Consider the following 13,535-nt stretch of genomic DNA (forward strand, 5'->3'; position numbering starts at 1 on the left):
CTGGAAAGGGAGTTTGGTGACAGCCCGGAGATGATGTCTGATGAACATGGCCGAGTATTAGCCATACAAGACCACATCTGAAGATCCACACTGGCCAAAGAAAATATGCATTTGTTCCTTGAAAATCAGGCACTCAAGCAGAATGACAAAAACTTACTTCTCAAAACCTGCAGGTTAGAAACGATAGAAGAAACTGTGAACAGAGATACTCAAACATCAGGAGAAATAAATGGATACAGCTTAAAGTGTGGAGCCACCAGTCGCTACTACCTAACTACTGAGTGTCAGAGCATCTGCTTCCGTAACCTACGAGACATGACACAAGCACATTCCTCCAGTGTCATCCATGTCGATCTTGAGCCATCTTGAATTTGCAGAGATGAACATGATGTTCAATCACTAACGAGTTTGATTGAGGACACCTGGATAAATCCTTTCAAAGAAAATGACATAACCAACCTCCCTACTGGAGTCGTGACATCTCCTGAGGTATGCAGTGATCCTCTAGAAGCAAAGGATAAAGGTGATGCAGCCTATGAATCATTTGTGCAAGAGAGACTGAGTGCCGATCGATCAACAACAAGAGTACAGTAGAAGCCCAATTTAACGAATCTCAATTTAGCAGAAGCTCAAATTAGCGAACTGCAAATAGCAATAACGAAAATGCTCATCTTAGCGGAAATGGTCCGCTAAGTTGACCATTTTCATCTAGCTGGCCAGACGCGCGTCTACGGAAATAGCTCAATTTAGCGGGAACTGTAAGCTAAGTTGAGCATTTTCCGTCAACTGGCCACATGCGTGTCTCAGAGTCCAATGTTACCAGATGTTACCAGATTGTGGTGGTGGAGTCAAGGAAAAATTTATAATTTAGTACTTTGGAGGTATATAAATATATATATATATACATACATACATATATATATATATATATATATATATATATATACAATAATATATAATTCAGTATATGTATAAAGTATAATTGTAGCAGAAATATATTCAAGTAGAAATAGACGGTATAATAGGAAAACAAAATAATGAAACAGTAAGTTGATGGGAAAATTCAAAATCAGTACACGAGAGTAATCACCACGAAAAACACTTCTATAATAACGAACTACGTTTTCTGCAACAACACAACAATAACACTCACTCTCCAAAAACCAACTGCCCAGTCCTATTTATCACTAGATTTATGTACATCGAACCAAACATGAAGCTATGACTAATATTCCGCAAAATTCACAGACAGCTCATATCATTGTTACACCACACACACACACACGTTGCAACAAATTACTGCACGTTGCTGTTCGTTTGCAATTCACGATTGTGCTGCCTATAATTCACTTACAATAATATATATACTGTATGTGTGTGTGTGTGTACACTAGGGAATTTTTAGGTACGTATCATTTTTATAATCCGCTCTGGCAACACTGTTACACCAATGCTCACTCGCTCAATTTAACGGGAAATTCAATTTAAAGGACTGGACCTTGGCTGAATTAGTTCGTTAAATCGGGCTTCTACTGTATTCTACAATCGACTCCCAAAACTGACATTCAAGACGTTTGGAAGTATTAAGAAATCGAAAAAGACTAGGGTATCAAACAAGGAAATATCTCTGAAAGCTGACCACAGGCTATTTGGGCATATGTTGCAGGTTGCATCAAGCAGAAACCTAGATATGCAGGAAGAGTTAAAGCACCCTTTAGGACCACTTCCCTGGGCCTTAGCAAACTCAGATGGCACAATGAAAAGAACCAACAAAGCAGCTCTGGTGAGGAACTTGGAACAAAGGGTAACAGCAGCTGACACCATCCCCACCCCATCAGCTTGTATTGTGGATGGAATGACACTGCTTCACAAAGCGAATGGTGATGGCAAGACGTTCTCTGAGTTGGTGATCATCCTTTTCTCATCAATTCTGCATGTTTCATCAGGGAGCAAGCGGATTGATGTCATCTTTGATGTATGCAAAGATGTGTCCATCAAAACGCAGAAAGAGAGACGAGAATGTCGGACACAGGGATATCATTCTCTACAATAACTCCAGGTCACAAGATACGACAATGGCGGAGACTTCTGAGGTGTTCTACAAGTAAGACTGCTTTGACAGTTCCTAGCTGAAGAGTGGATGACACCAGACTATATAAAAAAACCTGGCAATGTTGAGATGCATGTTACAGTTGGTGATGAATGTATGAAGTTGAACAACTGAGCCAGGAACCCAAGCTTGAGAACCACCCACAAGGAAGCAGACTGTAGGATCCTGCTTCACACCAGACATGCTTTCATACAATCATAATCTCATCTGAGGACACTGATGTTTTCATCTTGTGCCTTGCTTTCAACAATGAATTCGAGAATATCTTCATCAGATGTGGAACCAGCAATCGAATCAGATACATAGATGTTACAAGACTGACATTGTAACTCGGCAAGGATGCGTGTTCTGCTCTCATAGGATTGCATGCATATACAGGCCATGATTCTGTGAGCTGCTTCGCTGGACAAGGAAAAGTTTCACCTCTCAAACTTATCCTGCAGAGTATGGAGTTGTGTGAGACAATGAAACAAGTCGGACAGGAATGGGAGCTTTCAGAAGAGCTATTCGGTAAAATCCAGCACTTCACATGCCAGATGTATGCATCAAAGATGACAGTAACTGACATCAATGAGCTTCAATACCACCTCTTTAGGGTAAAGAAAGGAAATGTTGAATCTGGACAACTGCCTCCATGTTAGCATTGCCTATACCAGCATGCTGCTCATGCAAATTACCAAGCTGCTCTCTGACGACATGCTCTCCAAGCCTCTCCTGTCACTCCCAGTCCTGTTGGACATGGTTGGTCAATGGAAGATGGGCAGCTCATAGTGACGTGGATGGATGGACCTCCTGCTCCTGAAATGGCCATTGAGTTCCTTGCTTGCAAGTACAAGAAATGTACATTCCCAGCTTGCCAGTGTCTGGTGAATGGACTCAGATGCACCCCAGCATGCACACTCCAAGGGTGCCATAATATGGTAGATGATGGTGATGGATTAGAAGAAATCACAGACATTGATGACAACTAAGTGTGCCAAGTCGGCAATTGACATAGCCAAGTGAATACCTCAATAAACAAAATAAATAATGGAAAAGTCAATAAATATTGCATGTAATTGTCAATACATATTTGCATCAATCTTAAACGCTGGCAAAAATAAAGTTTGTGCTCCTATCTAAAATTTGTCAGGTGTTTAGTGTTTCCCCCCAAAAATAGTGAAGTTTGGATGCCCCTGTATGGATGAAAATACATCCTATATTGACAATTTAAACACTATTATACTGGCATTTAAATTACCTTTCAAATGATATAGGACATGCCCCATTGTGTGGACAAATGGTGATGTAGTAAGGAGCAAAGTATTGACAATCCCTCAATTTTCTTATGCGAATAAGGGTAAAAATAGTCTAGACCAGTGGTTCTTAACCTGTGGGGAATGGCAGAGTTGCCAAGTGGGGAATGACTGGTCGGACAGAAGAACCACTGTCTTTTTTTTTTTTTAATCGATGTGTTTTTGTTTCTTTTTGTTTGTTTCTGGTGTATCTTATTTCCATGTGATAACTGTTAGTAAAAAATCTAATATATGCAAACAAAAATTAAGGGCCGTAAAATGGCACAAAAAAGCAAAGCGTATATTTACATACTAAACACTGCATGGGTTCAAATCGAATTTGTCAAAGACCGATGCTGTGGTGGGAAATGGAGAGTTCGCTCACTAAAATGTGGGGAATTGGTGAAAAAAGGTTAAGAACCCCTGGTCTAGACAGTACTTACGGAAATAATATGTCTGAATTTACCAAAAAGCTGCCACTCAGAAAAGTCCATCCAACTTTTTTGTGACCCACAGACATATTCTCTCAGAAAAACATAATGGGCATTAGTGCCTCTTGATATTCATGCGCACATCAGTTTGCCTGATGTATCATGTATGATGATGCATCACTATACATGCATTACAAAATATAAAGTTACTGCTGTTCTACTTGTTCCCTCTCACCCTGAAAAAACATAATGTCACAGAAAATGCGATAAAGTCTGTTCACAGAATACAGGAGTCAGCTATACCTACAAAATATGATCAGAAAGCCAAACCCAGCATCCTCATCCACCCCACTCAAGGCTCATGACACATACATGGGTGTCATCATATTCAAGAGGATAAAAATATATGATCACAATGAAACACCAAAAGTATTGATAAAATTAGAGGGAATTACTAGAGGATATTGGGATAAATTGGAAAATTTTTGGAGCAATACCAAAATCAGACAAAAATATTTTAGTGAGCATGCAGTAAATGTTTGAAATAGCTTGCCATATGATTTAAGTTAGCAGGAGCACATTGGGAGCGTTCAACACTAGGTTGAACAGATGTTTTAAGTTGGCTAGTAGGTAGTGTTTGATTTTGAGGAGTTGAGGCCGTGTCGGCCAGACATAAATTTGTACAATATGTTGCTTTAAATATTGATCTGGACATAGCCTCATTTGCCTGCGTCCATCTGACATTTGTGTAATGCAAAGCTCAAACGTTCCGTGTAGTAGTAAGATCGCCATCACAATAACGATTCACATTAAGTACCTCTCACCCTGACATTGCACGCCCAGGTTTCATGTAAACACACGAGGTGAAAGCTTCCTGTAGATACCGATTCACTTCATCTGACTCTGTTTATAGGCATGTTCAACTTCTGAAACTTTGACCACCGCATTCAGAGAACTCGTATTTTCACCTGTATTACATTTGAATAACTGTTATGTTAAACAATGGAAACAAATTATATTTACGTTCACCAACAACCGAACTCCGAAATATAAACACTCAAACTGAACTGTATCTCCATTCCCGCGTTAATGTACGGAAAGGTTGCCAGATATGACCAGACGAAAGACGAGAGTAAAGGACAGGATTCTTTGTCTAACAAAAATAGGACATTTTAGAAAACAAAAGGACATATCCTATCTCTCTCTCTCCCCCCCCCCAATAAATATATAAATATATACATACACGTATATTATATATATATATATATATATATATATATATATATATATATATATATATATATATAATTTTAACAACCACAATGCACTAGTTCTAAGCCATCAACATCGGTCTTAGAATTAAAGTGCACCGTGGTTGTTAAAATGTATCTCTAATCACTGGGACCCATTCAGTGTTGCACACACACACACACACACACACACACACACACACACACACACACACAAAAACATATATATATATATATATATATATATATATATATATATATATATATATATATATAGATATATATAGATATATATTACGGACTAGCCTTTTTACAAGGCACTGAAAGGATGTTCACTATTTTCTATTCCAAATGGAATCACTTTATATTGAAAGTGCCCGTGGGGGGTAACAAAAACAGAGCTATTGAGATATCTGCTTTTGTTACCCCACACGCACGGACACTTTCAATATAAAGTGACCCCAAATGGAATGAATGAAAAATAGTGGAACATCCTTTCATATCCGTGTGTGTGTGTGTGTGTGTGTATTTACCTAGTTGTATTTTACGGGAAGGGGAGCTATGCTCGTGGGGTCCCGTCTTCATATCTCATTTTATCTAAACTATTTTTTAATTCATGTATTGTTTTTGCACACACCACTTTCTCATCTAACTTGTTCCAACTGTCTATTACTCTGTGAGGAAAGCTTGTCTTTTTCAAATCTCTTCTATAGCTGTCTTTTTTTTATTTTCTTTCTGTGTCCTCTTGTATTTCTGTCATCCCATTTTATCAGATTCTCTCTATCAGTAATTTCTATGCCTTTCATGATTCTGTAAATAGCTATCAAATCTCCTCTCTCTCTTAAAAAACATTTCCTTTCAACCTTTCTCCTTTTAGAAAGTAAGTGTGTGTGTGTGTGTGTGTTCACCATTGGTCTTGGATCACCTGTTGGGCTCGTGATCAACAGCGATTTCCCTCTCAGAAGAGAGCTCATATATGACCGATCTATGGGTAATGCTGTGATCTTACATGCACATACTGTACACCCTAACTCCCCGACCACGAGTTGGAGTAACGACTCGCAGCGCAGCGATCCTGAAATTCTATCAGCCCAGGACGGGATTCGAACCAGGACTGCCGTAGTGGCGGCTGCGAACGCTACCACTACGCCATCGAGTCGTGTGCGTAATTTACCATGGTCTCGGATCACGTGCTGGACTTGTGATCGACAGCTACTACCCTCCCGGAAGAGATCTCAGCACTCACATATACCCTGCTGACTGGATTCGCTAATTTTGACGTGATCCTTATTCTCATACTCTCTCACATGTAAAAACAACCCATTTGACATTCAGACTATTCTAATATATCTATATTGGCTTATCCTCATTTTCAATGCCTTCCCAGTTCCTATATACAATTGCAGTATTTACGTGGTGTCTATGGAATTTCCAGAAAAAGATGAACCTTATTCTAAGGTGGGTTAATCCTGTCTTACCATTATATCGAGGTCTCAACAGGCAGACTGCATTAACTCCACATTTTTTTTTCTTTTATGTTATTAGAAGGCATAACGCAGTGTGAGTGTTTCCGTGTCAAAGTGCATCAATTCCATGTTGATATGGACATGTTGCATTCTGCCTGAAACTGTGAGAAGTGTATGACGGAGATGAGGTTTAATGCTTTGAACACGATGAATCTACGAAAACAATAGAATTCAACTTGATAGTGTCGGGATGGCAGATTGCACCCATACCATAAACATGTTCTCCAACGTGTAACAACTGCACTTAACATAGGTCCTGAGGAGCAACAGAATTCAATTAATCTATTACCTAGAACACAGGAAGTGTTTAAGTATTGACGGGAAAGTTAAGAATTATTTCTTGCGTAATGGGAATTTCCATTTCTTGCGTAATGGGTATTTCCTCTGAATGATGAAAACAACAACTGCGGCGGCGGCTATCACGAAGGACCAGTATCATTATCACAAGTATATGAGTATCCAAACTAGAGGATAAGGATAGTGATGAACAAAGTTTATGTTCATGTTTGTATTATTTTGTTACCTTTCCTAATGGAGATTTGTGTATTTTCAGAATCTTCATTATTCCTGTGTGGTGTTTTTTTCAGTTAGGTACTGTATTGAACTCCCATATGCGCACACCGTTCTTCAACGTAAACAATAACTATGGAGGGAAGATCTCTAGTTAAAAAAATCATCATATATAAACATCAGTTATTTCAGCAACCTTTATTCAGACTACAGGAATGATGAGGATTCTGAAAATACACAGACAAACCTCCATTAGGAAAGGTAACAAAATAATGCAAACATAAGCACAAACATACACATAAAAGTGTTTATCATTATCCTCTACAAACCAGAGTAGCACTTCACCTGCTAAAACCGAGAAAACCTTGTGGCTGAAGTAAGACAAGTTGAAGGATTCTACCGCAAACCGGCAAATTTATGTAAAGAAATCTTTCATCAGCTCTCTGCCTCTCTTTTTCCAACCCTGTTCACTTCCTTGACAACCCTGACAGATACCCAAATCCAAATACCATAACATGTAACGCCAGTGTTGGAGTAATATGTATTCTACCATTATCGGCTGAAAGAAACCTGCACAGCGAAGCTATAGCGATAATCCCATACCACATTCCTGGTCATATGGCCACTTCCCGAAGGTTGAGTTTGGTTGGAATTTTCCGCCAGAATCATCACTTTAAAATTCCCGGCTCTGTGCAGGCATGCGCATTGTCGACCCCACCTCCCCCTCCCTTCTTAGCCGGCTCGCCTGAGTCGCCACTTCTAGCGCGGAAACGGACTGAGCGGTATACCCGTTGCCGGCCTTTGGTTTTTGCCGGTGAGTCTGTTTCCTGCTTGTTAATCAACTGATAGTTTCAACGCTTTCTGCGTGGTTGCCGGTTTGTCCCATTCTTCGACCACCCTATTAGTGAACCAGTTGTTGCCTTCTTAAATCTATTTGGTCCGGTTTGTGCCCATTGCTGCGAGTCTGGTGGTGCGGAGGGGGAAGCCCCCGGGGGTCGTCTGGCCTCTCGGCGGCCCCATACCTCCGACCATCAATGGTCCTCTAACGCCTCACGGCTTGCATCGTCAGGCCCTAGGCGTAGGCTTTGACCTTATACGCTCGCAATCCGTCCCCGTCTCCGAGTCGTCCCTGGTAAACAACCCGGATCCTCTCGGAGGACAGGGGGACGTGTCTTATGGTATGGAGGGTGGCGCCCCCGAGGGTCATCGGGCCTCTCGGCAGCCCCATACCTCCGACCATCAATGGTCCTCTAACGCCTCACGGCTTGCATCGTCAGGCCCTAGGCGTAGACTTTGACCTTTTCCACTCGTAATTCGTTCCCCCATACGTCTTCGGGTCGTCCGTGGTAAGAACCCGGGCCTCTCAGAGGACAGTGGGACGTGTCTTATGATACAGAGGGTGGCGTCCCCGAGGGTAATCGGGCCTCTCGGCAGCCCCATACCTACGACCATCAATGGTCCTCTTACGCCTCACGGCTTGCATCGTCAGGCCCTAGGCGTGGACTTTGACCTTTTCCACTCGTAATCCGTTCCCCATACGTCTTCGGGTCGTCCGTGGTAAGAACCCGGGCCTCACAGAGGACAGGGGGACGTGTCTTATGATACGGAGGGTGGCGCCCCCGAGGGTCATCAGGCTTCTCGGCAGCCCCATACCTCCGACCATCAATGGTCCTCTAACGCCTCACGGCTTGCTTCGTCAGGCCCTATGCGTAGACTTTGACCTTATACGCACGCAATCCGTCCCCATCTCCGAGTCGTCCCTGGTAAACAACCCGGGTCATCTCGGAGGACAGGGGGGCGTGTCTTATGGTACGGAGGGTGACGCCCCCGAGGGTCATCAGGCCTCTCGGTAGCCCCAGGTCCAGACCCAGGCCGAGACCTAGGCCAAGGACCAGGCCAGGGCACAGGCCGAAGCCGAGGCCCCAGACCCAGGCCGAGGCCCAGGCCCGGGCCCAGACCGAAGCCCAGGACCAGGCACAGGCCCATGCTCAGGCCCAGGCCGAAACCCAGGCCGAAGCCGGAGCCCAGGCCGAGGCCGAAGCCCAGGCTCAGGCCCCCCAGGCCGAAGCCGGAGCCCAGGCCGAGGCCGAAGCCCAGGCTCAGGCCCAGGCCGAAGCCGGAGCCCATGCCGAAGCCGGAGCCCAGGCCGAGGCCGAAGCCCAGGCTCAGGCCCAAGCCCATGCCCACTCCCAGGCCAAGGCCCAGGGTAAAGCCAAGACTCAGGCCGTGGCCCTCTAACACCTTTCGGCTTGCCTTTTCGGGCGGGTCCGTGAGCCCACCTTCCTCCCGGAGCCGCTCACGTAGACCCAACAGGAAGACCCGCTCGAGAAAGAGTTCTATCTCTCCCAAGAGGCCTAGGACGCTCAGCTCGTCCACACCCTCCACATCCCGGTCACGGCACCACCCACCTTCCGTCCCTGATAGGCCCCGTCTTCGACTCTGCCCTATCTCGCTATCCGGCCTTTCAGGCCGCGCAGACCAGAGCACCCCCCACCAGAGCAACCTTCTAACGAGCCTCCGGCTCCGCCCCCCCCCCTCCCACACTCCCTCCTGGTCCTTCCCTCCGCCCCTCCGCGCCGGCGGCGGGTATAGGACTGAAAGGCCCCTCTCATGATGACGACCCCCCCTCCCCCAATCAGACGACCGTCGGGTTGGGGGACGGGGTGGAGGACCACCTCCGTTCATCTTTACCTTATCCTCCTACCACGACGGACTCTTACGAGATCCGCCCCTTCTCATGGTATGACCTTACATGCATTCCCCTTGTGTAGCGGCGAGGGATTTTATTCAGCAAAGAGGGGGTCTCGCCTGGTGAAAACGCTCTTCAGTACGGGGTCCTCTCATCACCTGAATGACATCATTTGACGTCTCGATCTGGACTCCGCCCTACTAGGTTGTCCAGGCACCCAGGAAATGACACCTCGCTATATCACAATGTGATCCTGTGACGTCAGTGATCCTTTGAAGTCACTATATGATTCTTGGATGTCACGATGTGATCCTATGACGCCGTGATGTGATCCTGTGACGTCACGTGATGTAACCCTGTGGCATCACGATGTGACCATGTGACATCACTAATTCTGTAGCATTACTGTATGGTCCAGTGGAATTACAATGAAAACATATGACGTCACGATGGGGGTCCTGTGACGTCATTTTGTTGGTGTCATCACGATATGATTACATGATGCCACGATGTGATAATAGTTCACGATGTGATCAGGTAACGTCAATATGCGATAAAGTGATGTCACGGTGTGATAAGATGACGTCATGTGATAAAATGACGTCACGATGTAGTCCTATGACGTCAGTTTGTCCGTGACGTCACGAGGCGATCCTATGACGCCATTATTAAATCCAGTGACGTCACAGTATAATCACATGATGTCACTAGGTATTAAACATATGGAAGTCAGCTTGTGGGTGATGAGACGTCACAAACTGCCATAGCACACTATTGGATGAGGACGCTCGCCACGGGCTTCGAGGACTTCCCGCGGGAAGACTTGGGGTGAGTTGGATACATACCGAGGGTCCAGGCCCGTCTTATCGGGAGACGCTCAGGGAACGTCTTCACCCAGGACGAAGCCTCTTGACCGCCCACGGACGAGGTCGCTCGGAAACGACCTCGGCCTCGCATGTATGTTGTGACTTCACTATACCCTCCGGGGATCGGGATCCACCTTGCCCTACTAATTTGATTCTCTTTACCATACCAAAAAAGGCCCAGGAAAAACGAGACTGGCTATGAACCTGAGCGCACTGAACAAATTCTTGAAAGCCCTGCTATTCAATATGGTGTCGGTGGCTCAGGTCCGGTCAGCACTCAACTTCGCGACCCCGGCCCTTCCACTGAGCCGCTTGGGGCGCCGACGGCTGGTACGGGAGGTCGACAGTAGCATACTGCTCCTCCCACGCGACCTGCCCGGGCCGGTACCCTCAGCACTCCACAGCTTGTTGCGTCCCTGGCTTCGGTCGGGGGCCCTACGCCGGTCGGTCCCATAGTCCCCGCCCCCACTTCGAATGGCAGGAGCGGCGGACGCCTCGGACATGGGGTGGGGCTTCCAGTCGAGCTGGAGACATCAAGCTTGCCGGGGATGGTCGGAAGGTAGAAGGTCACTACACATCAACCTTCGGGAGCTGATAGTGGTGAAAGAATGACTCGAGCGACACCCCGAATTCTCCTGCATGAGCGTCCGCTTGGACATAGACAATGTGACGGCAGTACAGTGCGTGCAGAGGCAAGGTACGGCCCGACCAGGTCCACTCCTAGCCCTGTCAGAAGATATCTTCGCCGAGGCATCACGCAGGGCCATATCACTCTCGGCGAAGTATGTTCCGGGCCGGGAGAACGACTAAGCGGACGCTCTATCCAGGTTTCAGGAGACCTCCGTGGTGTGGCAACTACGCCCACAAGTGTTCGAGTCGCTCTCCCTCCGCTACGGCACCCCAGAGGTGGACCTGTTTGCCTCCCCAAACACGACCCAGCTCCCCCTCTACCTCACCTGCATGCAAAGGACACGCACAGGAGGCCCAGACGCCTTCACGGAGGACTGGAACAGCTGGAAGTACGTATTCATTTTCCTCCTCCAGCAACACCGGTCCTCCTGAAGGTGATGCAGACCCTCAGGTCCTTCAAGGGTCAGATCCTCCTGATAGCTCCCTACTGGCCAACCCAGCCGTGGTTCGGGGAGCTAATGAGATGGGGCCCTTCTCCCCTTCTACTGGGGTCAGCCTGCCTAGCCAACAGTCTTACCGCACCTCTCCAAGCGTCACTCTAACTTAATACTTAATACTTCTACGGGGAGCTCTCAGCCAAATCTTCTCTACAGAGGCAGCAGACAAGATGCTGAGAGCTCACCTTCCGTCCTCAGTGCGGCAGTGTGGGTCCTGCGGACGGAGATTTCGGAACTGCCTTCGGAGACACACGATGGGGACCATCTCCGCCAGCACGGTTCTGGACTTCCTGACTTGGCTGGCTGACTCCACCAACAGGGCACCGGCGACTATCTTGCCTCACTATACAGCCCTCACTGATCCGCTACGCTTTAGCATGAACATCCGAGTGCCACAGAGGGCGCGAACCCTCCTAATGAAGGGGATCAGCGCCTCGAGAGAGCCGAGACATCAACCGGTCCTGGCCTGGTCCATGCATCGTCTTCTGCAGTACCTGGCGTTCGAAAAGGCCATTATGGAGGAAGAACAATTCCCTCAACGTGTCGTCTTTCTGCTCGCCTTGACTACGGACTACAGGGCTTCACAGCTGGCGGCAATCACCCGCCACCACTGGAGGACAGCTCGGCCCTAACCCTCTCTCCATCACCAACATTTCTGGCCAGGAACGGCTGAGCGGACGACATGATTGGCCCTCTCAGAATACAATCCTTCCGGGAGGGAGGACGCTCACAACCGCTGCGCCCGGTCCGTGCGTTCGAAGACTACGTGGAGCACACGGAAGAGATTTCTGAGGATCATCTCTTCTGCAACTCGAAATTTAGGTTTCCCCTAACCCCGAGGTCCCGGGCGCACCTGCCTTGCCGCATTTTGGAGAGAGCCGACCCGGGCCATGCCCCGCACGCCCACAGCATCAGGGACTTCGTGGCATCGCTGGCGTTTCTCCGCACCCACTCTGGAGCGGGTGCGGGACCTAGGGGTTGGACATCGACGACATCCTTGGGGACACGGTGTCTCTACCACTCGGTCGCCCGTCCCATGTGTCGCCATCCCTCTCATATATAAAAAAAAAAGGGGGGGTGGAGGGGGCAAAGGGCGACCGAGGAGTGGGGAGGGGCCCAGGGACCGCTGAACAGGATACGGTTTTCGTATAATTTACGCATTGTGTGAACAGTGCAATGTTGTGCATGTCACATTCTTCGGTGTGGGTACTTGACGTTTCTTTTCTCCCCTCTACTGAGTGATAAAATTAATAAGTCTCCCATAGGAAAGACACACGTAATAACGGTTTGAATCAGGCTTCACCTCTCCTCCCACCTGTCCTCGTCTCATGCATAGCTTCGCTGTGCAGGTTTCTTTCAGCCGATAATATTTCTTTGTCGCGGCTCGTGCCGCTTAAATTGTTTTTATCGGCTTAAGAAACCTGCACAGATTTAGGGTCCCTCCCTCCTCCCACAGGCGAAGCCTTCATTTCTCATTGAAGTGACGACTCAGGCGAGCCGGCTAAGAAGGGAGGGGTAGGGAGGGGGAGGTGGGGTCGACAATGCGCATGCCTGCACAGAGCCGGGAATTTTAAATTTCTGATGATTCTGGCGGAAAATTCCAACCACACTCAACCTTCGGGAAGTGGCCATATGACCAGGAGTGTGGTATGGGATTATCGCTATAGCTTCGCTGTGCAGGTTTCTTAAGCCGATAAAAACAATTTAAGCGGCACGAGCCGCGACAAAGAAACATTATGATGCTGCACAAGA

General features: G+C 46.9%; 1 protein-coding gene across 6 annotated transcripts in view; it reads right to left on the reverse strand.

The window, feature by feature from the left end:
• LOC143020952 (uncharacterized) overlaps positions 1–13,535 on the reverse strand; it is a 182,758-nt gene that overhangs the window by 69,019 nt on the left and 100,204 nt on the right. Inside the window, exon 1 of one of the 6 annotated variants that reach the window (XM_076177975.1) lies at positions 4,640–4,825. The exons of 4 other annotated variants lie outside the window; for them this stretch is intronic. The gene's annotated coding sequence lies outside the window, so the exon portion shown is untranslated. Of the gene's footprint in view, positions 1–4,632; positions 4,826–13,535 lie in introns of those variants that run through there. One more of the 6 variants, XM_076177974.1, reaches the window with a different exon arrangement.

The sequence above is a fragment of the Oratosquilla oratoria genome, chromosome 41, assembly GCF_046742065.1.
Source record: "Oratosquilla oratoria isolate Oo_2021 chromosome 41, ASM4674206v1, whole genome shotgun sequence".
Classification (NCBI taxonomy): domain Eukaryota; kingdom Metazoa; phylum Arthropoda; class Malacostraca; order Stomatopoda; family Squillidae; genus Oratosquilla; species Oratosquilla oratoria.